The sequence below is a fragment of the Sus scrofa genome, chromosome 7, assembly GCF_000003025.6.
Source record: "Sus scrofa isolate TJ Tabasco breed Duroc chromosome 7, Sscrofa11.1, whole genome shotgun sequence".
NCBI classification, from domain to species: domain Eukaryota; kingdom Metazoa; phylum Chordata; class Mammalia; order Artiodactyla; family Suidae; genus Sus; species Sus scrofa.
Window position 1 is genome coordinate 100,806,740 of NC_010449.5, and position 26,382 is coordinate 100,833,121.

The window sequence follows — 26,382 nt, forward strand, 5'->3', positions numbered from 1 at the left end:
AGAGTGCCCCGGACACTCATCATTCATACGATATATCGTGCAGCAATATTTTTTGAGCACCTACTATGTGCCAGGTACTGTGCAAGGTGCTGGGTGTCCAATGACCCGTTCTTGAAAGGAGAGGAGATCATTAACTATTGATGGCATTCAGAGGACTGTCTTGTCCAGGAGATCAAAGACTCGATCCGGTTTTCTTGCTGCTCTATCCTCAGCACTTAGTGCTTGGCACGCAACAGGCTCAGTGAATAATTTTAGTGACTTGTTGAGGTGAGTAAACAAAATAATGTCAGCTCTTGCCGTGCGCCCTAAAAGAGATAAAAGGTGGTCCTGGGATAAAGAGTGACCGAAGCTGGCTGAGGAAAAGCTCCCCGACACAGAGTTTTTCAGTTAAAACTGAAAAGCAATGAAAGAACCAGCAAATGAAGAGCTGGGAGAATTTTGTGAGAGGAGGAGACAGGGCAGGCTATGTAATTTTTAGGGCCTGGTGCAGAATGACGATGCAGGGCTCTGGCTGGCCGGGGAGTCAATGTCCCCTTCCCGTGGCCCTGCCGCCCCAACTCACAGGGAAGGGGAATACCCCAAGAGATCACAGCCTCTGTGCTGGAAGGTGCTCAGGCTCTGGATTGGGCATGCTAAATCACCTGCTGAACTTGTCATGATGATGCTAGTCTAGGATGAGGGAGGATGTTGCATGATGTGTACGACCCTGCCCTGTCCCTGCCTGTACCCAGGCCCCCAGTGGGGAGGATGGGCATTGGAAGAATGTGGGCCTCTCCCACTGACATGATCTGGTTGCCATGCTGGGTGGAGAGCAGTCATGACTGTGGGGACAAGGTCGGGAGGCCAGATGGAGGTAGGATGGGCTTGGATGGGGAGTGGGCAGCCGAGAACCTACCAGAGAGGTAGGGCTGGACATGAGTTGAATTCTCCATTGAGCTGAATGCTCCATTGTCCCATCCAGCCTCACTTGCAGGATGCAAATTCAAAGATAAAATGAAGACTTTCAAGACAGCTACTCTGTATTAGTTTTGTATTGCTGCCGTAACAAACTACTATAAACATAGTGGCTTGTAACAATACAAATTTATTCTTTTACAGTATGGAGGTCAGAAGTCTGAAATGGTTCACTGGACTAAAATGAATATGTCAGCAGGGCCATGTTCCTTCTGGAGGCTCTAGGGGAAAATTCATTTCCTTATCTTTTCCAGCTTCCTTGGCTCAGGGCACACTTTCTCCATCTTCAAAACCAGCAATGTCTGGCGAAGTCCTTATGCTGCCACCTCTTGGTTCTCTTCTCATGCCCCACCCTCTTCCACTTGAAAGAACCATTGTGATTATACTGGACCACCTGGATAATCTGAGATAATCTATCTCAAGGTCAGCTGATCAGCAACCTCAGTTTCTTTTGCAACCTTAATTCTCCTTTCCCATGTAAGGTAACAGATTCATCGGATCCAGGGATTAGGTCACGAACATCTTTGTTGGGGGGGCATTGTTCTGACTCCTACATTAAACCTCGAGTGTGGAGTCTTTCTGAGTGCGGGGTGCAGTGAGATTGCCCTGCTTACGTGCCATGAAGCTGGTTCTGGAAGAGTAGGCTACAAGCCTAAAAGTCCTGAGATGGGAACAAGCCTGGCTTGTTCAAGGACCTGAAATCAGGCTGGCATGATGGACTACAGTGGATGACAGGGCTTGTGGTACAAAATGAGATGGGAGAGGCTGGCTTGGGTTGAGAATGCAGGGCATTAATAGGCCACAGTGGAGGGTTAGGAACAGCAGCCAGGGGTCTGCCTTAAATCTTAAAAAAAAAAAAAAAACCCGGAGTTCCCGTCGTGGCTCAGTGGTTAATGAATCCAACTAGGAACCATGAGGTTGCGGGTTCGATCCCTGACCTCGCTCAGTGGGTTAAGGATCTGGCACTGCTGTGAGCTGTGGTGTAGGTCGCAGATGTGGCTTGGATCTGGCATTGCTGTGGCTCTGGCATAGGCTGGTGGCTATAGCTCTGATTAGACCCCTAGCCTGGGAACCTCCATATGCTGCGGGAGCGGCCCTAGAAAAGACAAAAAAAAACCCCAAAAAAACCCCCCAAAAACCCAAAAATCTCTATCTGAAAAATTTCCAATCCAATTTAAAAAATAGAATCATGGTGAACCCCTATACCTGGCACCTAGATCTAAAATATGTTGCCATAATTTTTTCATTTATTTATTTATTTATTTTGCTGAAGTATTTTAAATTACAGAAACCATGGCATTTTGCCTGTAATTTCAATGTGCAACTCTTAACAACTGACATTTTATAAGTATTCATGTCATTATCACAACGAATGAAATTAAGGAGAATTCTTGAATTTCATTGAATTTCGTTGTGTGCTCAGTTGTCCCTCAAATATCCTGCCTCGTGATCTTCACGTTGTACCTGAGCTTTGCATCTGTTTCATCTTTCTGAGGTTAGCATGAGTATTCTTTCCTTGTATCTTTCAAGATTTTGTTTTTTGTTCCTTCCTACTCCTGTCCCTCACCCAGGCCTGTGGCCTGAACAGGGTTGATGGGGAAGGGGAGGGAAGCAGTCTGGCTGGATATGTTATTCTGCTTGGGCCGAACATTTTTTTTCCGCCTGTAATTGCCATTCCAGAACTGCCCTCACTCTTCCAGCCACAGAGCAACTGTTGAGAACAAATTAATTATGCATCTTCTCAGTGTGTGTGATTAAGGGGCAGATGGAGGGAAGGGTTCTCTTTAGTTTTTCTGGCAACTACTTTCCCAAATGGATGCTTTCCAGACCAAAGAGTGCGTGTCCTGGGCTCCCGTGGGCATCTGGGTTTGTCTCTGTAGTGGCAGGCTTGCTCACTGGCAGGCAGAGTCACAAGTTGTCAGTAATAATATTATTAATCCCTTAAATTTGCAGCATATTTGCTATTTGCTGAGGGCTTGCATACTCACATCAGCTCATTTGTTGGGATTTCAGGGATGCTGGAACAACTTCCTTTGCTTAATACCTCCCTAAATCATTGCTGATGCTTGTAATTCCACCATTAGAGATTAATTCCTTTGGCTCAAACTGTTCCCTATTAAAATGCAAGTATCCCTGGCAGCTGTGTAGCATGTTTTATTCATTTAAGCTTTCTCAGTCACTAGTGGCTGCCCTCCCCAAATACTCCCTCCCACAACTTTCTTTTTAGGATGGCCTTCTCTGAAACAGAACCTATATTTGGAATCTATCCTATTCCGTAGAACGCTGCTCTCAATTAGTTGCTGAAGCTGGAAAAACAGACAGAAAGTCCTGCCAAAGTGTCAATGACTGATAATAATTTCCTGTGTTACCAACTCTAGGGTGTATTTGTATTTTAAGTGGAACTTTCTGGAAACACAGTGCTTAGTACAAAGGAAACTGTACCCCTTCATCCTGTTATGCAGTGGCTTTGGCTTTAGCTCTCCCTTTTATTGCACTCCCTTAGAGAGATAGAGGAGAGAGAGGGCCAGCAGATCCAGTTTATGTAACTCAGATTAAGCGTTGGCTGTGAGTGTCATCCATTGTGGGTTGGGGAGAAAGTGGGGCTGACCACCTGTAACATAATGTCCATTTTGCAGAAGCAAGCTCAAAGTGTAAGGACAAAACCTAGTTGGAATGGGGCCAGAATTAAAGTTTTGTCTTTAGAACCTCAGTAACACAGTTGTAGATTTTTAGAGTGTGAAGACACCTTAGAAACAATCTAATTCTGGGAAAGCAGTGCATTTCATTTGTCAATTCCAGTTGATACAATAGTGGCTGAGTGCAGGATAGAGAATGAATGAGTCTTCACCTGGACTCAGTGAGTGCATGTCATGGTTGACTAGTGATGTCTGATGGGTGCCATGGATGTGGTAATAGAAGGGAGGCATGTTTGCTGCACTTGTATTCCTGATTCTATGCAACCTCTCCTTGTACAGGGGCCAACTGAGATCCTGAAAGCTGGGATGATTTGTTCAGGATTATATAAGTAGGGACAATAAATTAGGGGCAGTATTGGTCCAGAATCCAGGTCCCTTGAATCTTGGTCAAAATCTTTTCTTTTCTTTTTCTTTTTTGTCTTTTCTAGGGCCGCTCTCGCGGCATATGGAGGTTCCCAGACTAGAGGTTGAATCAGAGCTGTAGCCACCGGCCTACACCAGAGCCACAGCAACGTGGGATCCGAGCCGCGTCTGTGACCTACACCACAGCCCACGGCAACACCGTATCCTTAACCCACTGAGCAAGGCCAGGGATGGAACGCGCAACCTCATGGTTCCTAGTCGGATTCGTTAACCACTGCACCATGATGGGAACTCCAAAATCTGTTCTTTTGAAGTCTCCAGATGTTCTAAGACAGATTTCACTGTGGTTAAAGAGCATGCAGTCTTGGGCTCAGACTGCTTGGGTTCAGATCTTAGCTGTGTGCTCTGGGCCAAGTTATTTAACCTTTCTGAGCCATTGCTTCTTCATCTGTAAAACGGGATAATAATTTTGCCTACCTTATAGGATGGCTATGGAATTAAATGAGATAATGCATGTATAAATGTTTGGATTAGGGCCTAAACATTCTGAGTACTTAGTGAATGTTAGTAATTTATTAAAGTGTTACATTATCATTGCATTGTTCTTCTAAATTATTGCTGGATACGGACATAAAACCTCCCCACAGCACCCCCTCTGCAGTATCCTGCAGAGTTACCCCTCAGATTCCTACTTGCTTCTTTTCCTTCCCTATTCAATGGTCTAGGATTTTCTGTGTTTGATGTGCTCCTGGAATTTGTAATTTGGTGATGAGAAGTTCCACAGAACTAAAAACCAAGTGTGAGGAGTTCCTGTTGTGGCTCAGTGGAAAGGAATCTGACTAGTATCCATGAGGACGCAGGTTCGATCCCTGGCCTTTTTCAGTGGGTTTGGGATCTGGCATTGCTGTGAGCTGTGGTATAGGTTGCAGATGCAGCTCGGATCTGGTGTGGCTGTGGCTGTGGCCAGTGGCTGTAGCTCTGATTTGACCCCTAGCCTGGGACCCTCCATATGCCATGGGTGTGGCCCTAAAAGACAAAAACAAAAACAAAACATTCCAAGTGTGAGATGGTGCTAGGTCTGTAAATGCCCATGGTTTGGGGTGTCTGCTTCACACTCTATAGAAGTTTGTTTGGTTTGAGGCATGGTGGGGGTCCCCAAGGACCAGCTGCCAAATGGGGCCTTAGAGGCTGTTTTGCCTGGTCTCTCCCTGACTGAACATTGCTATAGCATCTCCCCCAGTCCATCCCTGCTCCCCTGAGCGAGTATGTGTCCCACTGACCCCAAGCCAAGTTTGCAAACTGGACATCAATGCCCAGCTGGTGCCAGCCCCCTCCCCTCACACCAACCTCTCCTGTGGGGTTAGAAAGCAGGGCCTGGGCAGATCCTAGACCAGAAACTACTGGGGTTCTCTTCATGTCCGGCCATGTAGGGCCTTGTCCATGGACAAGTCCAGCCATGTAGGGCCTTGTCCATGGACAAGTCCAGCCATGTAGGGCCTTGTCCATGGTCCCTATGGGTGACCTTGACGGGACCCAGAGAGGCTTTGAGAGCCAGGAGGAGTCCGTGGTCCCTTTGGGTGACCTTGAGGGACCCAGAGAGGCTTTGAGAGCCATTCCCGGATGTCTGGCCTGGGGCGATGGCATTTTGAGCTGGCTCATGCAGGACTGCCCCCTGCATTCTTCCACTTTGCCTCTTGGTAGCATGCCCATTTTCTCAAGGCAGGCATGCCTGGTGGTTCCTCTTGGAGTGTGTAGGCGAGGGGAGTGGCAGTGGTGGAAAGGGCTCTTCGGGTGCCGTGATGGGCCTGTGGCTTCTTGTGAGTGAATTCATCTGTGATTCCAGCCACTGGTTGTTGGGGAAAAGCCTCTGCCTTGGATTCTCCAACAGAGGCCTTCTTGGGATCTGCCTGTCTGTTCTCTGGAGAGAAAGCGGGGAGAGGAGGCTGTGGGAAGGACCACTGGAGGATGTCATGCCATTGTCCCTAATGTTTGGGAGCTCTGTTGCCCTGGGCCTCTCTTGCCTTGGGTCACAGCCTAGTTTGATTGCTACCTAGCTGTGAAGGGGTGGTTCCCCTGCTTTTTGTGGTTTGGACCTAGAGCAGAGCAGGTGACCATGGCCCCAGAGCTGCAGCATGGGCGAGAGACCAGTTGCTACCTAATCTTGTCCTCTAATCTTGTCCAGTGTCTTCGGTGAGATGCCTTAGGGCTCCCAGGCCTCACCTTAGGGCTCCCGGGTCTCCCTCGCTTCCTTCTTCCAGTGGCTCCCCAGTCAGAGTTTGTTTGTGTCACTGGTGCTTTCCAGGCTATTGTGTGTTCTTGAATCCGTTCTTAAGCTTGGTGTTAGCCGGCTTAGAGGGACAGCTCCTGGGAGCCCAGACACGCTGAGGTACTGTGGCAGCCAGTGGCCTAGTTGTGGAAATAGCTGGGGCTCATCAAGGGGCAGGAGCCAGCGATTGTGAGCACATGGGGCGGGCAACTGGCCACCTTCTAATTCATGCAGGAGGTTTGTTTAGCTGTGTTCAGAGGGACAGCAGAGTCTAATAGAAAGAGATGGGTTTTGGAGTCAGAAGACAATGACTCAAACCCTAGGTTTAGTATTTACTGGCTGAGGAACTCTGACAAGGCCTCTGCCTTTTTAAAGCCTCGATTCCTGCATCTGTGCAATGGGGAGAATGGTAATGCCCAAAGCTCACCTCTGATCATCAGGTGAGATGATGCGTGTGAAAGGTTTAAGGCACTGTGAGGGATTGCATCCTTACTGCTGAGGACCGTTATTACAGAGCGTGTGATGAACAGGATTCTATTTCCTAGAAGCTTATATGACATGCTGGTATAGCAAATCAACAATTCAAATAGAAGTTAATGATTATGGAGAAGAGCATGTGAAAATTATAAATCAGGGACCTATTTGTACTTGCATTGTGCTGACAACTCAATTTGGCATCTTAAGTTTGATCCTCATTTTTTTTTTTTTTTTTTTTTCTTTTTTGCCATTTCTTGGGCCGCTCCTGCGGCATATGGAGGTTCCCAGGATAGGGGTCGAATCGGAGCTGTAGCCACCGGCCTACGCCAGAGCCATAGCAATGCGGGATCCGAGCCGCATCTGCAACCTACACCACAGCTCACGGCAACGGCGGATCGTTAACCCACTGAGCAAGGGCAGAGACCGAACCCTCAACCTCATGGTTCCTAGTCGGATTCATTAACCACTGAACCATGACGGGAACTCCTGATCCTCATTTTAATATGAAATTATTAACTGAGCTTGAGTGTTAGGAAAACATAAGATGATAAGAAATTCATACATACTGGGCATTCTTAATCTTTATCAATTATTAATGAGTACTGATAAATTGAAGACAGGAATCTTTTTATTTCAAAGATGTTTATATACAATGTGACTAAAATATCATAATTGATTTTATATTTTATTTTATTTTTTTGTCTTTTTAGGGCCACACCCATGGCATATGGAGGTTCCCAGGCTAGGGGTCTAATCGGAGCTGTAGCTACTGGCCTACACCACAGCCACAGCAGCGTGGGATCTGAGCTGTGTCTGTGATCTACACCACAGCTCACGGCAATGCCCGATCCTTAACCCACTGAGCGAGGCCAGGGATCGAACCTGTGTCCTCATGGTTGCTAGTCAGATTTGTTAACCACTGAGCCACGACGGGAACTCCTTGTAAGTGATTTTAAAAAATAAAGCAGTTTCTATGTTCTGGAATTAGTGCTGATAGTTGTACAACTTGCTGAATATAATTAAAAACTACTGAAATTTATACTTTAAAATGGTGAATTTTAGGGAGTTCTCATCATGGCTCATTATGTCAAGAACCTGACATATTTTCCATGAGGATGTGGGTTTGATCCCTGGCCTCACTCAGTGGGTTAAGGATCTGGTATTGCTGTGAGCTGTGGTGTAGGTCGCAGACGTGGCTCGGATCTGGCATTGCTGTGGTTCTGGCATAGGCTGGCAGCTGTAGCTCCGATTGGACCCCTACCCTGGGAACCTCCATATGCTGTGGTGTGGCCCTAAATAAAATAAAGACAAAAAGACAAAGAAAAAAAAAAAAAAAGGAAAGAAAAACTCAATTTTAAAATGGTTATAAAAAATTTAGAGATTCAAGAAAAAATTATAATTTTACCAATTCAAACTCATTATGATTTTGGTATGCTCTCTTCTAACCCTTTCCTGTTATTTCCATAGTGTTCTATCAATATAATGAACTGGTTTTCTCATTTAACATGTTATTCTTAGCATTTTCCATGTTATTTAATCTTCACTTAAAATGGCTATTTAATACTGCACTGTGCGACTATTCCATAATTTACTTAATGCTTTTTCTACTTTTTAAGATGCATCTACAATATATGTTTTTCTATTATAATTTGCACTGTGCTGAACATCAGTGTACATAGGGTTTTTTCCTACATCCTGGATTCTTTACTTTGGAGGAATTTCTAAAGTGATTATATATGAGTTAAAACATTGCTGAGAGAAATTAAGGATGGCCAAATAAATGGAGAGCTATATCATGTTCATGGGTTGAAAGACAATATTGCTAAGATGTCTATTTTCCCCAAATAATTTTATAGATTCATAGCAATGCCAATCAGAATTCCAGGAGGCTCTTTTGTAGGAAGTGACACACCAATTCTAAAATTTATATAAGAATGCAGAGGGTTTTAGAGTCAATTCTAGAAAATAGCACTGAAAAAAGAACAAAGTTGAAGAGTAATACTATCTGACTTACTTTACAACTCTGGTAATCAAGATAGTGTGGTATTGGTGTAAAAACAGACAAACTGATCATGAAACACATTAGAGAGTCAGAAATAGATCCACGCGTAATATGAATGATGAATTTTTCACAATGGCGCAAAGGCAATTCAATGTAGAAAGGTTTGTCTTTTCCACAAACAATGCTGAAACAATTAGATCTTCATATGAAAAATTGAACTTTGATCCATACCTCACACCATATATAAAAATGGACTCCAAATAGATCACACACCCAAATGTAAAACCTGAAACCTGAACACTTCTAGAAGAAGACATAGGAGAAAATAGTTGTAATTTGGATTAGGCAACGATATCTTAGCTACAACATCAAATACATGATCCATAAAGGAAAAAGTGGTAGATTTTATTTTATTAAAATACCTTCCCCACATTTTAGTGTTGTTAAGAGAAAGGGAAGACAGGCCACAAACTGGGAGAAAATATTTGCAAATCATAGCTCTGATAAAGTAACTATATGTGGAATATATGAAGAATTCCTATAACTTAGTAACAAGAAAACAAACACTCCATTAAAAAGGGATGAAAGGGGAGTTCCCATCTTGGCTCAGTGGAAAGGAATCTGACTAGTATCCATGAGGACGCAGGTTTGATCCCTGGCCTCACTCAGTGGGTTAAGGATCCAGCATTGCAGTGAGCTGTGGTATAGGTCACAGACATGGCTCTGATCTGGTGTGGCTGTGGCCAGTGGCTACAGCTCTGATTTGACCCCTGGCCTGGAACCTCCATATGCTGTGGGCGTGACCCTAAAAAGACCAAAAAAAAAAAAAAGGACAAAAGATTGACATTTCACCAAAGAAGATATAGAGATGACAAGTAAGCACATTAAAAGATTTTCAACATTATTAGACTTAGGGAAACACAAATTTATACCTTAATGAAATACTGTTACACATCTGTTAGAATGATTAAAATGGCAAACTTATTATACCAAGCATTGAGGGTTGTGGAGGAACTCTCAGACATGAGTGGCAGGAATGTAAAATAGTACAACTAGTTTAGGAAAAAACAGTTTAATTTCTTAAGAAGTTAAACATATCCTACCATACAATTTGGCCATTATAATCTGAAGTATTTATTCATAAGAAACGAAAGCATATGTCTGCACAAAGACTTGTACATGAATGTTTATAACAGCTTCACTTGTACTCCCAAGCTGGAAACAATCCAAATATGCACCAGCAGATGAATAAATAAAGAAATTCTGGTATATTTATGCAATGGAATACTACTTAGTAAGAAAAAAGAATGAACTATTGGTATATGCAATAATATGATGGATCTCAGAAAAGTTGAGTGAAAAAGGCTAGATAAAGGTATGAGCTGTATGATTCCACTTATATAAAACTTTAGAAAATTCTAATCTATACTGATAGAAAGTAGATTAGTGGTTGTCTGAAGATGAGAAGTATGTGGAAGGATGGGGTTGCAATTAAAAAAGGACATCAGAGCTTCTGGGGGGGTGATTGATATGTTTACTAGCTTGATTATGGTGATGTATTTATAGGTGTATACATATGTCGAAAAGTATCAGATTATGCATTTGAAATATTTATCATGTCAGAATACCTCAGTGAGGCTGTTAAAACAATCAAACAGTGATAGAAATGGATTATAATCTGTTGAAAAAATGAGAAATCCTTGAGTCCACACTTCTATAAATAAACAAATGAATAAATTGAAATTTTGATAAAGAACTGGCTATAAAATTTGGAAAGATTTCCCCATGAAATATGTAATTACAAAGAGAAAAGAAGTAACTTTAAGTGAGGAAGTTAGGCGGTAACCATCTCAATGATGTGATCAAAATTAACGTTGCTTGTAGGGAGATAAATCAGCACTGTTCACCACCTGATAGGTTGTAATGAGAAGAACAAAACCTATTTATAAATTGTTGGAGTAATTTAAAATTAACACCTTTTAATTTTCTTTTTATATTTTTTATTTTGGCTGTGGTGTGCAGCAGCTTGATGTGGGATCTTAATTCCCAGACCAGGGATTGAACCTGGGCCACAGTGCTGAAAGTGCAGGATCCTAACCACTAGACCACCAGGGAACTCTGCAGCTAACATTCTCTTTGAAAAGAATTTTTGCAGGGAGTTCCCGTCGTGGTGCAGTGATTAACACATCCGACTAGGAACCCTTGCTCAGTGGGTTAACGATCCCGTGTTGCTGTGGCTCTGGTGTAGGCTGACAGCTACAGCTCCGATTAGACCCCTAGCCTGGAACCTCCCATATGCCACTGGAGCGGCCCAAGAAATGGCAAAAAGACAAAAAAAAAAAAAAAAAGAATTTTTACCTCCATGCCCACTATGTATATTGGTTTATATCTCCCCCCCTTGCATTTTCTGTAAGGTTTTGATTTTGGGGTCTCACAGAATGAGTTGGAAGGTATTCTGTCTTCAGTTTTCTGGAAGAGTTTATGTGGAATTGGCAATATTTCTTCTTTAAATGTTTGTAGAATTCAACTGGAACACTATCTTGGGTGGGAGTTTTTCTTGTCTGTTATAAACATAACCATTCCAGCTTTATTTTAATTAGTGTTGGCATATCCTTTTCCATCCTTTTCCGTTTAACCTATTTGTGTTTTAACATTTAAAGGGCAATTTCTTGTAGGTAGCACATACTTGAGTCTTTCTTTCCTTTTTTTTTTTTTTTTTTTGCTGAACCTGTGGCATGTGGAAGTTCCTGGACCAGGTATCGAACCCGAGCCACAGCAGTGACCCAAGTTGCTGCAGTGACAATGCCATGATCCTTAACCCACTGTGCCACAAGAAAACTCCTAGATCATTTATTTTTAATGAGATTATTGATATGGTTAGGTTTATTTATGTCTTGCATCTTGTTATTTGTTTTCTACTTTTCCTATTTGTGCTTTATTCTTATTTCCTCTCATGCTTTCTTTTGGATTGAATATTTTTTTCCCCATGGTTCCATTTTGTCTTCTTTGTTGGCTTATGAGCTACAGTTCTTTTTGCTATTTTAGTGATTGCCTCTATTTACAGTATACATCTTTAATTTGTTATGGTTTGCATTCAAGGGACATTTTACTACTTCAGAGAGTATTAGAATCTTATAATAGTATACTTTCATTTCTTTCTTTCCAGCCTTTATGCTTTTGTAATACATTCTGCTTTTTCTTATGTTATAAACTCCACATTATGCTGTTTATTTATATATTTATTTTTTGCCTTTTAGGGCCACACCCATAGCATTTGGAAGTTTCCAGGCTAGAGGTCGAATTGGAGCTACAGCTGTTGGCTTTCACCACAGCCACAGCAACACTAGATCTGAGCCACATCTGTGACCTACACCACAGCTCATGGCAACACTGGATCGTTAACCCACTGAGTGAGGTCAGGGATTGAACTCCCATCCTCATGGTTTGTTACCACTGAGCCATGATGGGAACTCCCTATTGTTTAAGCAGTCACTTAGCTTTCTTTCTTTTTTTTTTTTTTTTGGAGTTTTAGCCAGGTTTTCTTCTTTTTCGTCTTTCATTTTTTTAATCTTTAAAAAATTTTATTGAAGTATAGTTAATTTACAAGGCTGTGATAATTTCTGCTGTACAACAAAGTGATCCAGTCATACATACACACATATCCATTCTCTCTCATTCTTTTCCCACATAGATTATCACAGAATTCTGGATAGAGTTCTCTGTGCTATACAGCTGGTCTCCATTGGCCAACTGTTCTGTATACATTAGTGTGTGCATATGTCAATCCCAGACCCCAGGGCCATCCCTCCCCTCCTTCACCCCCCTACACCTGTCTCCTTTGAAATAAGTTTTTCAAAGTCTGTGAGTCTGTTTCTGTTCCACAAATAAGTTCATTTGTACCCCCCCTTTTTTTTTAGGTTCCACATATAGGTGGTATCATATGATGTTTGTCGTTCATTATCTGACTAACTTCACGGAGAATGATAGTTTCTAGGTCCATCCTGTTGCTGCAAATGGCATTATTTCATTATTTTTTATGGCCAAGTAATATTCCATTGTGTTTATGTACCACATCTTCCTTATCCATTTCTGTGTTGATGGACAACAGTCACTTATCTTTCAAAGAGATATAGAATATAAGAAAACATTCTTGTATGTTTACCTATGAAGTTGCTATTTCCGGTCTCTCTTTTTATGTAGATCCATATTTCTCTCTGGTATTATTTTCTTTCTACCTGAAGGATGCCCTTTATCATTTCTTATATTCTATCAGCTTTTATATGTCTGAAAGAGCTTTTATTTTACCTTTGGTTTTGAAAGATGTTTTCGTTGGATATAGAATTCTGGGTTTCATTTCAGTGCTTTCCAAGATGTTGCTCCACTAACTTGTGCTTGTATTGTTGCTAATGAGAAATCTGTCATTCTTATCTTTGTTCCTTTCACCATAATGAGTCTTTTTTTCTCTGAATACATTTAGGATTTTTTCCTTGTCACTGATTTTGAATAACATTATATAGTTTTCTTCATGTTTCTTATGCTTGAGTCTTGTTGAGATTTTTTTTGGATCTGTTGGTTTATAGTTTTTTAAATATCAAATTGGAAAAATTTCAGTTATTATTTAAATATTTTTTCTCTACACTCTGCCATCCCCTCTTTGGGGATTCCAACCATTCCAACTACATGTTTACAAGGCTGCTTGAATTTGTCCTACAGATCACTGGTTCTCTTTTCATTTTTTTTTTTTAATTATTTTTCCTCCTTGTTTCCTTTTGAATAGTTTCTATTGCTATGTCTTGAGGTTCACCAATCCTTTCTTCTACAAAGTCTAAACTGCCATTAATCCCATCCAGTGTATTTTTCATATCAAACATTACAGTGTTCATCTCCAGAAGCTTCATTTGGATCTCACTCTCTTTTTTATATTGTCCATGTCTCTGCTTAACTTTTTGAACACATGAAATGCAGCTATAACAAATGTTTTCATGTCCACCTTTACTAATACAAGTTTCAGTTTGGGGTTAGTTTTTTTTGTCTTATTATTATTTTTTTTTTTAGGGCCACACCCATGACACATGGAAGTTCCCAGGCTAGGGGTTGAATCAGAACTGCAGCTGCTGGCCTGCATCACAGCCATAGCAATACAGGATCCGAGCCCCATCTGTGACCTACACCACAGATCATGCAACACTGGATCCTTAACCCACTGAGCAAGGCCAGGGATTGAACCTCCATCTGCATAGATATTAGCCAGATTTGTTACTGCTGAGGCACAATGGGAACTCCCTGGGGTTGGTTTTGATTTAGTGATTTGTCTTCTCATCATGTGTTGTATTTTTCTGTTTCTTTACATGCCTAATAAATTTTTTATTACATGCAAGACTTTGCAGTTTTATCTTTTTTGGGTACTAGATATTTTTTGTATTCTTACAGATATTCTTAAGCTTTGTTCTCAGACACAGTTAAGTTACTTGGAAACAGTTTGACCTTTTTTTTTTTTTTTTTTGTCTTTTTGGCTTTTCTTGAGCTGCTCCTGTGGCATATGGAGATTCTCAGGCTAGGGGTCTAATCGGAGCTGTAGCCACCAGCCTACACCAGAGCCACAGCAACACAGGATCCGAGCCACGTCTGACCCACACCATAGCTCACGGCAATGCTGGATCCTTAACCCACTGAGCAAGGCCAGGGATCAAACCCACAACCTCATGGGTCCTAGTCGGATTTGTTAACCACTGCACCATGACGGGAACTCCCAGTTTGACTTTTTTTCAAGTCTTTCTTTTCTTATTTGTTAGATGGGAATGGAACAGTATTTTTTTTTTCTTTTTTTGTGTTTTGTCTTTTGAGGGCCATATCAATGGCATATGGAGGTTCCCAGGCTACGGGTCTAATCAGAGCTGTAGCCGCTGGCCTATGCCACAGCCACAGCAATTCCAGATCCAAGCTGTGTCTATGGCCTACACCACAACTCACGGCAATGCTGGATCCTTAACCCACTAAGCGAGGCCAGGGATTGAACCCATAATCTCATGGTTCCTAGTTGGATTCATTTCCACTGCACCATGACAGGAACTCCTGGAATGGTATTTAGTTTGGGATATTCCCCATTACTGAGCCAGGCCCCTTCTGGGTATTATAACAAATGCCTCAAGAATTATGAGATGTTCCAGTCTGGCTGGTGGAAATAGACCTTTGTGAACACCTAGTGCTGTTAATTCTAGTCTTTTTGGGTTGTTATTTCTCTGGCCCAGGTAATTTTCTCATGTGCACTTGCTGACTAGTACTCAGCTGAGTAGGTAAGATGGACTCTCTGCAGGTCTTCAGAGTTCTTTCTTTGTGCCATTCTCTCTCTTCTCTCTAGTACTCTGTCTTGTGAACTCTAGCTTCTTTGGCCTTCCTGGACTTTCAGCTCTTTCTCCTCAACTTAGACTCTTCTGGGCACTGCTTAGATTCTCCTTCCCTGCACTGTGGCCTGGAAACTCTCAATGCAATAATGTGGGGGCAATTATAGGGTTCAGTTTGTTTGTATTTGCTTAGGAATCACTGTCCTTCATTGCCTACTGCTGAGTGCCTTAAAAATCATTGTTTTGTAAATCTTGTCCAGTTTTTTGTTATTTCAGATGGGAAGGTAATTTTAGTCCCTGTTTGGGAAGAGATGTCAAGTATGACATCAAGAGTTATAGCTTCAGCAAGTCCAAGTTTAGAGTTGACATTTCCTGAGATGAGGAAGACTGATGGAGGAGCAGGTTTGGTGGTGGTGGGAGTGGTGGAAAAGTCATGCTAAGTTTGAGGAGCTCGTTGGACATTGGGTGATGTCAGAGAGGCAGTTGGATATGTGAGCCTAGAGTCAGGAGCGAGGTCTGGGCAGGAGATATGCATTTGTGTCTTGTCAGGGTGTATGTGGTATTTACCACTATGATGCTGGAAGACGTTTTCCAAGGAAGCATAGCTAGAGTATTGTATTGATTGTATTTTTTATTTTCTGATGCTTTGACATTTTGGAGCCTTGCTGACACTATGGGGAACTGATCTTCTCAAGGTTAACTAGTTCCAAGAGGTAGCAAACAACTCAGCTGTGAGCATGTCTTTCATAGGAAGACCAACCAATCCAAAGCCCATACCTACCAACCACCTCTATTCCTGAGCTCTTATACTTTGGGCCACTATTAATCTGCCCTAACTACCCTGGGACCAGGTACCCAAAACTAGGGATAGCCCCTATGCCCCAAAGCCAGCTGAAATAATAAAAACTAGCTATTCCTAAGCTTTGCCCATTATTTCCCATGGAATCCATAATAAAAGCTCTGGTCACATTTCCACTCATTCCTGTTGTTTCCTGGCCAGCCCTGATGCTTCCACATGTGGTCCTGCATGGCATGCCAACTCTCTTGCTTGTAAGGAATTGTGGTTAAAAACTTCTTTCTTTATGACAGTCATTTCCATATCTGTGCATCTGATCATAACTTAAAACAAATTCTAGGTAACCTTGCAACAAGGAGAGAAATGCCAGCTCTGGCTAAGCAAAGTATATACCTTACTTCACCTCATTTAACTTTCACAGAAGCCTTATTAGGTAGGTACTATTATTATCCTTCTTTTATAGTGGAGCAGACAGAAGTCAACAGAGGCTACATAACTTGCCCAAGGTCACCAGCTTCTGAGTAGTGAAGTTGGGGTATAGACTGTGGCAATCTGATGCTGGCCCTCTGCCCGGCCGGACAGGTGGTCATAGAAGAGAGAGGGGACACTCCTAAAGAGTGGGATTAAATTTGTGGTCAGTCTCCTTCAAAACTTTTATAAACTGCAAAAGACAGGATGCGTTTGTTGCTTAAATGACAACTTAAAGGGTGACATCCAGAAAAGAGACCTTAGAGGCTGTCCTGGCCTGATTTCTTGGGGATGAAGGAGGAATTACAATTCCATTTCCATGATGAAAAACACACACATGGATCATAGCACCCTGCAAAACTGAGGAAGAGATGCTGGATTCTTCACCAAGCTGGTCCAGTCTGCAGGGCAGAGTCTTGTCAACTGGACTTTTCTATTTCCGGAAGATGTTGAAGAATGGATTCTTTTAAAGTTATCTCCTCTCTTTTTGATATAATACATATTAATTTTAATAAATTTGTAAAATACAGGTGTTTCCATCGTGGCTCAGTGGAAACGAATCTGACTAGCATCCATGAGGACTCAGGTTCGATCCCTGGCCTCGCTCAGTGGGTTAAAGATCTGGCATTGCCATGAGCTGTGGTGTACACCAGTGGCTATAGCTCTTATTCCACCCCTAGCCTGGGAATCTCCATAGGCCATGGGTGTGGCCCTAAAAAGACAAAAAAAAAAAAAAAAAAAAATTGAAAAATACAGAAAAACCTGTAACGTAGAAAAATACTCTTGTAACCTCATAGCCCAGAGGTGCCAGTGTTTACATGTTAGTGTGTTTCCTTTGGGTCTTGAGTCTTTGACCAAAAGAATTCATCAAGGGGCTTGTCTGTTTTGGGGTCTGTCTGTGGCCTTCTCTTTCTCTGTCTCTTTCTTTCTGTGATGTGGTGGGTATGTATATGTATCTCTCTCTTTCGTCTCTGTCTCTCAACCCCTAAACCCTGTTGGAGATACAGCCCCCTTCTGCAGGGGAGCCCCATGATTCAGTCTGGCTTTGGTACCTTTCTGCCAAGTTTGGGGCCCGAGATCCCTATTCCTGGGGATTTAGACATGACTAAAGGATTGCCCTCCTTAGGCCTTTCCTCCATCCCTCCCAATAAATAATTAATCAGCCCTGAGTTGATCTGATTAGCTATTCACTGCCCCCCCTCCCCAAACTAAGCTGGCTAATGACAATGCTTTTAATTAATATGAGGCAGATTAAAACTCATTACAACAAGGTTATTGGTAATGAGATAATCATAAGGCAAGTTGCTCAGCTGGGAGTGAAAATGAAGTTAGAGGAGGTGCAGAGAGTCCATGCCAGCTGTTCCTGCCACATTTTGGCAGGAGCGGAAGGGGAAGTGTGGGAGTTCTGCAGTGAGGACATACTGTACTGACACAGCCAACCAGCTCGTGAAACCAGGTGCCAGGTAAGGGCAGGACTCGGGTCCCGTGAGCACACGGGTGGTCAGTGTTAGGGTAGGAGCATGTGTTGAAAAACTAGAGATGGTGGATTGAATTATGAATACGCAGATTATGAGCTGCTGAAGGAGGGAGCACAAGCCACCCGCATGGGTGTTGGGGGGGTGGTTGGCAGGTAACTCCCTCAGCATCCTGGCTAACACTCTGGGACTTTTATCTTTTTTTCAGGGCCACACCTGAGGCATGTGGAAGTTCCCAGGCTAGGGGTCAAATTGGAGCTGCAGCTGCCGGCCAACAACACAGCCACAGCAATGTGGGATCCAAGCTGTGACTGCGACCTACACCACAGCTCACAGCAACATCAGATCCTTAACCCACTGAGCAAGGCCAGGAATCAAACCTGTATCCTCATGGATACTTGTCAGGTTTGTAACTCACTCAGCCACAATGGGAACTCCCCCACTGGGTCGTTTTGATTGAAGATGCAGTTTAAATATGCCCACACATGGAAATAGAGTCACAAGATTTATTATTACTTAACAGATCCCAGAGCAAGGGGGCTCCGTGAGCTGGGGGAAGGGCAGTTCTCCATCCCAGGTCATCACCTGTCATAGCTGGGAGGAACTGGGCAGCAAGCAGGAGGTAGGAGTATAGCTAGCACCAACTATAGCTGACCCTTGAACAATGCAGGTTTGAAGTGCACGGGTCTACTTCATTGTTGATTTTTTCCCCCAGTAAATACTACAGTTCACACAACCTGTGGTTGGTTGCATCAGTAGATGCTGAGAACTGTGGCTACCAGGGGCTGACTATAAATTACACGTGGGTTTTTGACTGCGTGGGATTAATCCTTGTAATGTTCGACACTCAGCTATACTTATAAGGTGATTTGGGCAGAAAGAACTAACTTTTCTAGGGCTTAACTCTAAGTGGTTATTTTAAAGAGTACCCCGGGAAAAGCAAAGTGGGAACTTACGGAGGAATCCTAAACTCAGGTTCTCTGTATTTCCAGACTCTGCAGGTGAGTAGGGTTGTCGTACTGTAAGATGCCTATTCAGCAGTTGAGAAGAACAAAGCTGTTTTTACTCAAAAATTTTCTTCATCACATAGCAGATCTTTGGGGAAGAGAACCTGAAGTCAGTGTATTTGGAATAATGCTTTATAGCTATTTGCTTGTGCACACTTGCTGTGCAATTCAGATGACAGAGCATGAAATTAGCTACCGTTTCTGTCAGTTAGATTATGGGTGAGACTTGTTGGACTGAACAGAGTCCTGGGAGTAGATGGGCCCAAAGTGTTCTTTTTTTTGTTTTAAATTTCATTTTTCTAGGAAGACTGATTTTTTTCCCCTGTCTCTTTCCATCATTTATTGAGCGCTGATTATGTCCTGGGCCCCGTGCTAAGCTCTTTTTTATGCGTTGCTTCTTTCTTTTTTTTAATTTATATTTTATTTATGTATTTATTTTGCTTTTTAGGGCCACACCAGCGGCATATGGAGGTTCCCAGGCTAGGGGTCCAATCGGAGCTTCAGTTGCCGGCCTACGCCACATCAAATGCAGGATCCAAGCTGCATCTGCGACCTATACCACAGCTCACGGCAACCCCAGATCCTTAAGCCACTGAGCGAGGGCAGGGATTGAACCTGCAACCTCATGGTTCCTAGTCGGATTCGTTTCTGCTGTGCCACGATGGGAACTCCTGTACATTGCTTCTTTCATTCATCACAGGGACAGTTATCATTTTTCTCTTCCTTTTACTGATGAAGAAACTGAGGCCTCAAAGTTAATTAACTTGTCCAAAGTTACATGACAAGTAAGTAGCAAAGTAGGATTTGAACCCGTGTTTATTCGATTCTAAAGCCATTGCGATAAATCATTAGGTTTTATGATCTCAGTTTGTTCTAATCAGGACCAGCTGCAGCTTGGCATTGGCCTTTTAAACTGTATGCACTTGGTTTAACACCCATGGCTACCCTGGTGCCCTCTTCAGCACCTGTCATACCTGGGAGTAACTGGGCAGCTGCTTATATTGGCTTCCACTGGTGGTTCTAGTTTCATGGGTTCATGTCCACCTCGGTCTGCACTGTAAGCTCTTTGCTCATGAGGATCACAGCTGTACTTCCTTGCATTCCCATAATACTTGTACATAGAGAAATTCACTTAAAGCCTATTTCCTGGCACATGGAACACACTCACATTTCATCGTTTACTGACTCTTGGACCTTGGGAATGTGACAGGACCTGAGATTATGTCTTCATCTTTAAAGATACATTTTAGTTCTATTTTACAAAGATATTGGGCAAGTTTAAAAACAATTACAGCTACCACCCACCTATATTTGAGTGTTTACTATAGGCTATGAACAGTACTTAAAACAGGACTATGTAAGTGATTATTTGTTATGGTTGTTATTAATTTATTAACCTGAACTATCCAATATGGTAGCCACTGGCTCTATGTAGCCATTTAAATTTAAATTATTTAAAATTAAATAAAATCAAAGTACCCATGACTAGAACAAATAATCCTATAATTTTTTTTTTTTTAATTTGCTTTTTAGAGCTGCACCTGCAGCATATGGAAGTTCCCAGGCTAGGGGTCAAATCAGAGCTACAGCTGCTGGTCTGTGCCACATCCACAGCAATGCAAGATCTGAGCCATGTCTGTGACCTACACCACAGCTCATGGCAACACCAGATCCTTAACCCACTGAGGGAGACAAGAGATCAAACCTGCATCCTCAAGGAACTGAGCCACCACGGGAACACCTATAATCCTAAAATTTATACGGAACCACGAAAGACCCTGAATTGCCAGACTGATCTTGAGAAAAAAGAATAAAGCTGAAGGTATCATGCTCAGACTATGCTACAAAGCTGCAGTAATCAAAACAACATGGTTCTGGCACAAAAACAGATGCATAAATCAATGGAAGAGAATAGAGAGCCCAGAAGTAAACCCAGACAATTAATTAATGACATAGGAGGCAAGGATATACAACGGAGAAAATAGTCTCTTTGATAAGTAGTGCTGAGAAAACTGGACAGCTGCATGAAAAAGAATGAGATTAGGCCATTTCCTCACACCAAATACAAAAATAAACTCAGATGGATTAAAGACCTAAATGTAAGACATAGAACCATAAAATTCCTAGAAGAGGACATAGGCAGAACATTCTTTGACACAAATTGTAGCAAGATTTTCTTGGATCTGTCTTTTAAGGCAAAAGAAATAAAAGCAAAACTAAACAAATGGGACTTAATTAAAGTTAAAAGCTTTTGCACGGCAAAGGAAACCACTGACAAAATGAAAAGACAACCTACTGAATGGGAGAGTATATTTACAAATGATATGATGATCAGGGATTAATGCCCAAAATATATAAATGGCTCATACAATTCAGTATCAGAAAACCAACAACCTGATTAAAAAAATGGGCAGAAGACCTGAATAGACATTTTTCCAAAGAAGACGTACAGATGGCCAACAGGCACATGAAAAAAATGCTCAACATTACTAATCGTCAGAGAAATGCAAATCAAAACCACAATGAAATATCACCTCACACCTATCAAAATGGCCATCATTTAAAAGTTTACAAATAGCAAGTGTTGTGAGAATGTGGAGAAAAGGGTACCCTAGTACACTGTTGGTAGGATTGTAAATTGGTGCAGCCACAATGGACAACAACATGGAGGTTCCTCAAAAAACTAAAAACAGAGCCGTCGTATATATGATCCAGCAATTCTACTATGGGGTATAAATTGGAAGGAAATGAAAACATTAATTTGAAAAGATATATGCACCTTAATATCCATAGCAGCACTATTTACAATAGTCAAGATATGGCAGCAACCTAAGCCCCCATCAACTGATGAATGGTTAGAGAAGATGTGGTAATGACTCAGCCATAAGAAAAAAGTGAATTTTGCCATTTGCAACTACATGGATGGCCTGGAGGGTATTATGCTTAGTGAAATAAGTCAGACAGAGGAAGACTAATACTCCACTTATATGTGGAATCTAAAAAATAAATCAAGCAAATGTATATAAGAAAACAGAAACAGACTCATGCATACAGAGAACAAACGAGTGGATACCAGTGGGGAGAGGGAAGTGGGGAGGGGAAGGATGGGGTAAGGGATTAAGCGATACAAATTACTGTGTGTAAAGTACATAAGCAACAGGAATATACTATATAGCACAGGAAAATATAGCCATTGTTTTGTAATAACTTTAAATGGAATATAATCTATACAAACAGAGTCAGCCTGTTGTTCACTTGAAACTAATGTCATATAAATCAATCAACTCTACTTCAGTAAAAATACTATAGCTTGTAAGTGCTCAGGCCTTCTGGGTTTTTCTTACAGATAATGGAAACCGAGGGTCAAAAAAATAAAGTAATCTACATTCTTTAGCATTTGTCATAAAATGATTTGAGATGAAATGAAAAATTCAGTTTCTCGGTCACACCGGCCACATTTATTTGTTTGTTTGTTTGTTTTCTTTTATGGCTGCACTTGCAGCCTATGGAAGTTCCTGGGCTAGAGGTCGAATTGGAGCTGCAGCTGCCGGCGACGCCACAGCCACCGCCACACGGATCCAAGCCACATCTGTGACCTACACTGAAGCTTGTGGCAACGCTGGATCCTTAACCCACTGAGTAAGGCCAGGCCCTGAACCCACATCCTCACAGACACTATGAGCCTATTAACTATTAACCTGCTGAGCCACAACAGGAACCCTGACCAGCTACATTTCAAGTGCTCCGCTGCCACTTGTAAGTCACGTAGCTGGTGGCCGCTGTATTGGGCAGTGCAGATGCTGAATGTTTCCGTCATTACAGAAAGTTCTCTTGGACAGTTGTGTTATAAACTAGCTTTCATTTAGCTGCATGTCCTCCTAGTGCTGATGCCTATGTGGGTGTTCCCAGACAGGTAGAGTAGGAAGGACTAGATTGAAGGTAGTGCAGAACTCAGGAGATTCTGGAAGCTTTGCATTGAGCATGTTTGCCTGGTTAGGGGAAAGGATCTTGGTTGGGAGAGAGCTGTGAGATTCCCGTACGTATTCCCTGTTGCCAGCATGCTTAGCCCCTTACAGTACCAAATTAAGTAAGTGAATGCCAGAGAGGGAGTTTGCACTAAGCCAGTAGTTTCTTGAGATTCTAAGTGGGACTTGCCTCTGATCCCAAAGGACTGTGGAGCTGTAAGCGCTAGAACTGGAAAGGGACTCTGGAGATCAGAGTACTTACTGCTCTATTGTTCAGCATTTGTGTCTTTTGGCCTTAAAATGACATTTAAATTTTTTTTGTGAGTGGCAGTGTCCCTCACCCCCATGTGAGATAGATGTTTATTTGTATGTCTGTGTTTATTTAGAAGCTGGTGAAGGTGACTTTGGGCTTCTTTGGTTGAAATATGGGTGCCATTTGCAGTAGATGCTGATTCAGTTTCATGGATGATGGTTTTGTGAGCATATGACCCATGGTTGTCATCAATCTATATTTATGGCTCATGCGTGGTTTTCCTTGAGGTACATGGTGTACACATGGTCTCTGTCCCCAGTGGCTGATGTGCCAAGCAACCAGTGAGTCAGTGGTAGACCAGCCTGCCTGAGCTTGTGTGACCAGAGAGGGCTCCCTGCATTGCCCAGATAGTGTCCTGAAGGTGAGAATCACTCTGTGTCCAGAGCCACCCTACCTGGCACTGGCTGAAGCCACAGGTGAGGACAAAAGAGCCCTGGCTCTGCTCCCTTAAGGCTTGGCCAGATGAGACTGATGCTCTCTGCCAGCAGCAGAAAGAAATGCAGGTGTGAATCTAGTCTAAAGAGAATGGTTGGGCAAGTTCAGCATCACACACACACCCCGTGGTGGATTGTTCTCTCAACCTGAAACGCCCTCCTTTTTTATTGGCTATTCAAATTCAGTTTCAGGGGCTAGTCCTGTATATCTGTCAGGGGCTAGTCACACCTGTAATTTAAATGGGGAAAACTATAAGAACTTACTGACTAGGAAAAGGTAGTTCTCTCCTAAAAGGAGTAAAAGAAGATTTGAAGTGTGCGGAAGTAGTAAACTCATAAGCACCTGCTCCTCTCGAGCTGAGGGGTAGTGAACAAGGATAGAGCTAAAGACTCAGCGGGGGGCTGGCCTCCCACACGCACGGCTTGGATGCAGGGCTTTCCTGATGATGAAGAGATGCAGTGGAGGCCATGGTCCATGGGAACAGCCTGCCGGGTGGCAGAGAAATTTGGAGGAGGGCGTGACCTGGAGTTCGTGGGTAGGAGCGGCCTGTTGGGTGGTGGGAACACTTACCGCGCCTGACTCGGGACACAGGAGGGGCCCAACAGGTAGTGAAGAAACTTAGTGAGGGTGGGCTGGTCTGTGCGGGTCACCAAAGTGGTACCCCCAAGCCACTGACTCTCTGGCTGCTGAGTTGACAATGGCACATGGGGACAGTATGGGAGTCTCCTTGCACTGCAGTGGCCTCGCAGTAACACCCCCTCCCCCGAGCCTCCTGTTGACAAAGCCTAATAGTGAGGCATCTGTCAAAGGAGAAATGACACAGAGTCCAGCTCCAGTATCACAGTGCAGGGCAGAGAAGGGTGGATTTGCAGCGAGAGGCCCCACACTCATGAATGGCACACATTCTGCTTCCTCCCGGGAGCCAAGCCTCCCCACTGATTCCAGCCCTCTTGTCTCTGACATCTGTGAGCTCTGCAGTTGCCACCATGATCCTGCTGCCCCATGTCGTTCTCTGATGTGGTGGAGGGCACGGAACTCAGTAAGCCCCCTGGGAATCCACTGGATTGTCATCCTCACTGGAAGGGGAGGAGTCAGTGTTGTGTCCTCACCCTGTCGTCCAGTCCAGTCCTCTGCTGCCAGTGGGTCCAGACCCTGGAATGGCTTTGGTGTGGGGGCAAGCATGTGTTCTTGGGCAAGCCAGCTGGGTGCTGGGCATCCGCATGGGAGCCTCTGGTGGGACCCGGGCTCTGGTTTCACTGTATCTGAGGACTGATGGCTGTGGATGCCTTTCTGGCTGCCTCTCATTCTGCAGGGCTGGAGTTGGGGATGACTATTTGAGCTCAAAAAGTCTTTTTTTTTTTTTTTTTTTTGGTAATAGCCCAGACCCTGTAATGTGAGGAGATGCCCAGTTCTGTGTCGTGCCATGTGTGGTTGCTTTCTGTCTTCTCAGAACTTGAGTGTGACCTTGAATATTGACACCTTCCACCATCCAGTACTGGCCAGCGCAGCCCCTAGTTCCAAAGTCTTTTTTTTTTTTTTTTTTTTTTTTTTGGGCTGTGCCCACTTCAGTGACCCAAGCCACAGCAGTGACCACTCTGGATCTTAACCACTAGGTCACCAGGGAACTTCCCAAATTTTAAGAACCGCCCCCAACTCCCATAGCTTTTCTCTCATCTAGAGGGGTGTCTTTCTCTCTCTCTCCTAATTCTTAGAATTAATTACCTTTTCCCTGCTCCCTTCTGTCAGGGGAAAAAGACTCCTTGGCCTGTTTAGCCCAGGTACCCACATCAAGGCTGAGCACTCTGTCTGTGGGGGATGGAGTCATGTGCACATAGGGTCCCCAAGAGTAGGTCGGGGTGGGAGGCAGAGGTGTCCCACAGAGCCCTTCAAGGGCCCAGGCACAGTGAGTGCCTGGAGTCTGGGGCCTTGCTCTGCTGTGGAGGAAGAGGGCAGGTGGGCTCCCTGGCGGCTGGGACAGGGTGTTCAGGGCTACAGTGTTCTTTCTTAATTTCTAAAGTAACAATTTTCTGTATGGTTCATTTAGCAGCTAATTATGTAGGGTGCTGAATGTTTCTTCCACCTTTGTTGCCAACTGTTACTTAACCCCTCACGTGGCTTGTTGCCTCCAGTATTAATTATGTCAGCATCCTTCATAGAACTTGAGAGTGCAAGTCCATCACGGATACTTACTCCCTTGGAAGAGGTACCATGTTCCTACAGGGCACTGGGCTCTCTTGTCTTCTGTGTGTGCCAGTTCCTTCCTCAGCACTGGAGCTCCAGGAAGGCAGGACCCTCAAAATTCCTAGACCCTCAGCTGAGGGGGGTGATGATGGGATGCACAGCTTGGGGGCACATCCAGGCCACCTCCCTCTCTGGGAGGACACATGGGCATTGGGTGGTGGCATTAGGCTACATGTTAAGGCTGGCCTGTCCTGGACTGCCGGACTGCTGCCTACTCCACGTGCCTGATGCCCCCAGGTAAGGCTTTCCTCCAGTTCATAGGAGACCCCTGCTAAAGTTTGCTGAGCTAAAGGGTCCTAGGTTTAGCGTGTTTTCTAGACCTTCCTTTGGCATTTATTAGCTAGTTCTTTATGAGCAAAACATCTGAGTTTCTTATCCTTAAAGATACCCATACTTGCCTCCCTGAGTGGCTGTAAGGATTCAAAGAAATAACGAATATGTCCATGTTTTAAAAATTGTAGCCCTCCCAACTAACAGATAGTATTATTTGTATGGCTAATACTAATACTACGGGTGGGTGGCAAATACGTGAACTCAGAGTATCCCTGAATGAATCATAAGTAATAGAGTTGGTTGAAAGCTT

The 26,382-nt window shown here is 43.3% G+C and overlaps 1 protein-coding gene across 5 annotated transcripts in view; it reads left to right on the forward strand.

The window, feature by feature from the left end:
* The window catches only part of ADCK1 (aarF domain containing kinase 1), a 132,016-nt gene that overhangs the window by 29,615 nt on the left and 76,019 nt on the right, over nt 1–26,382 (forward strand). The window lies entirely within an intron of this gene.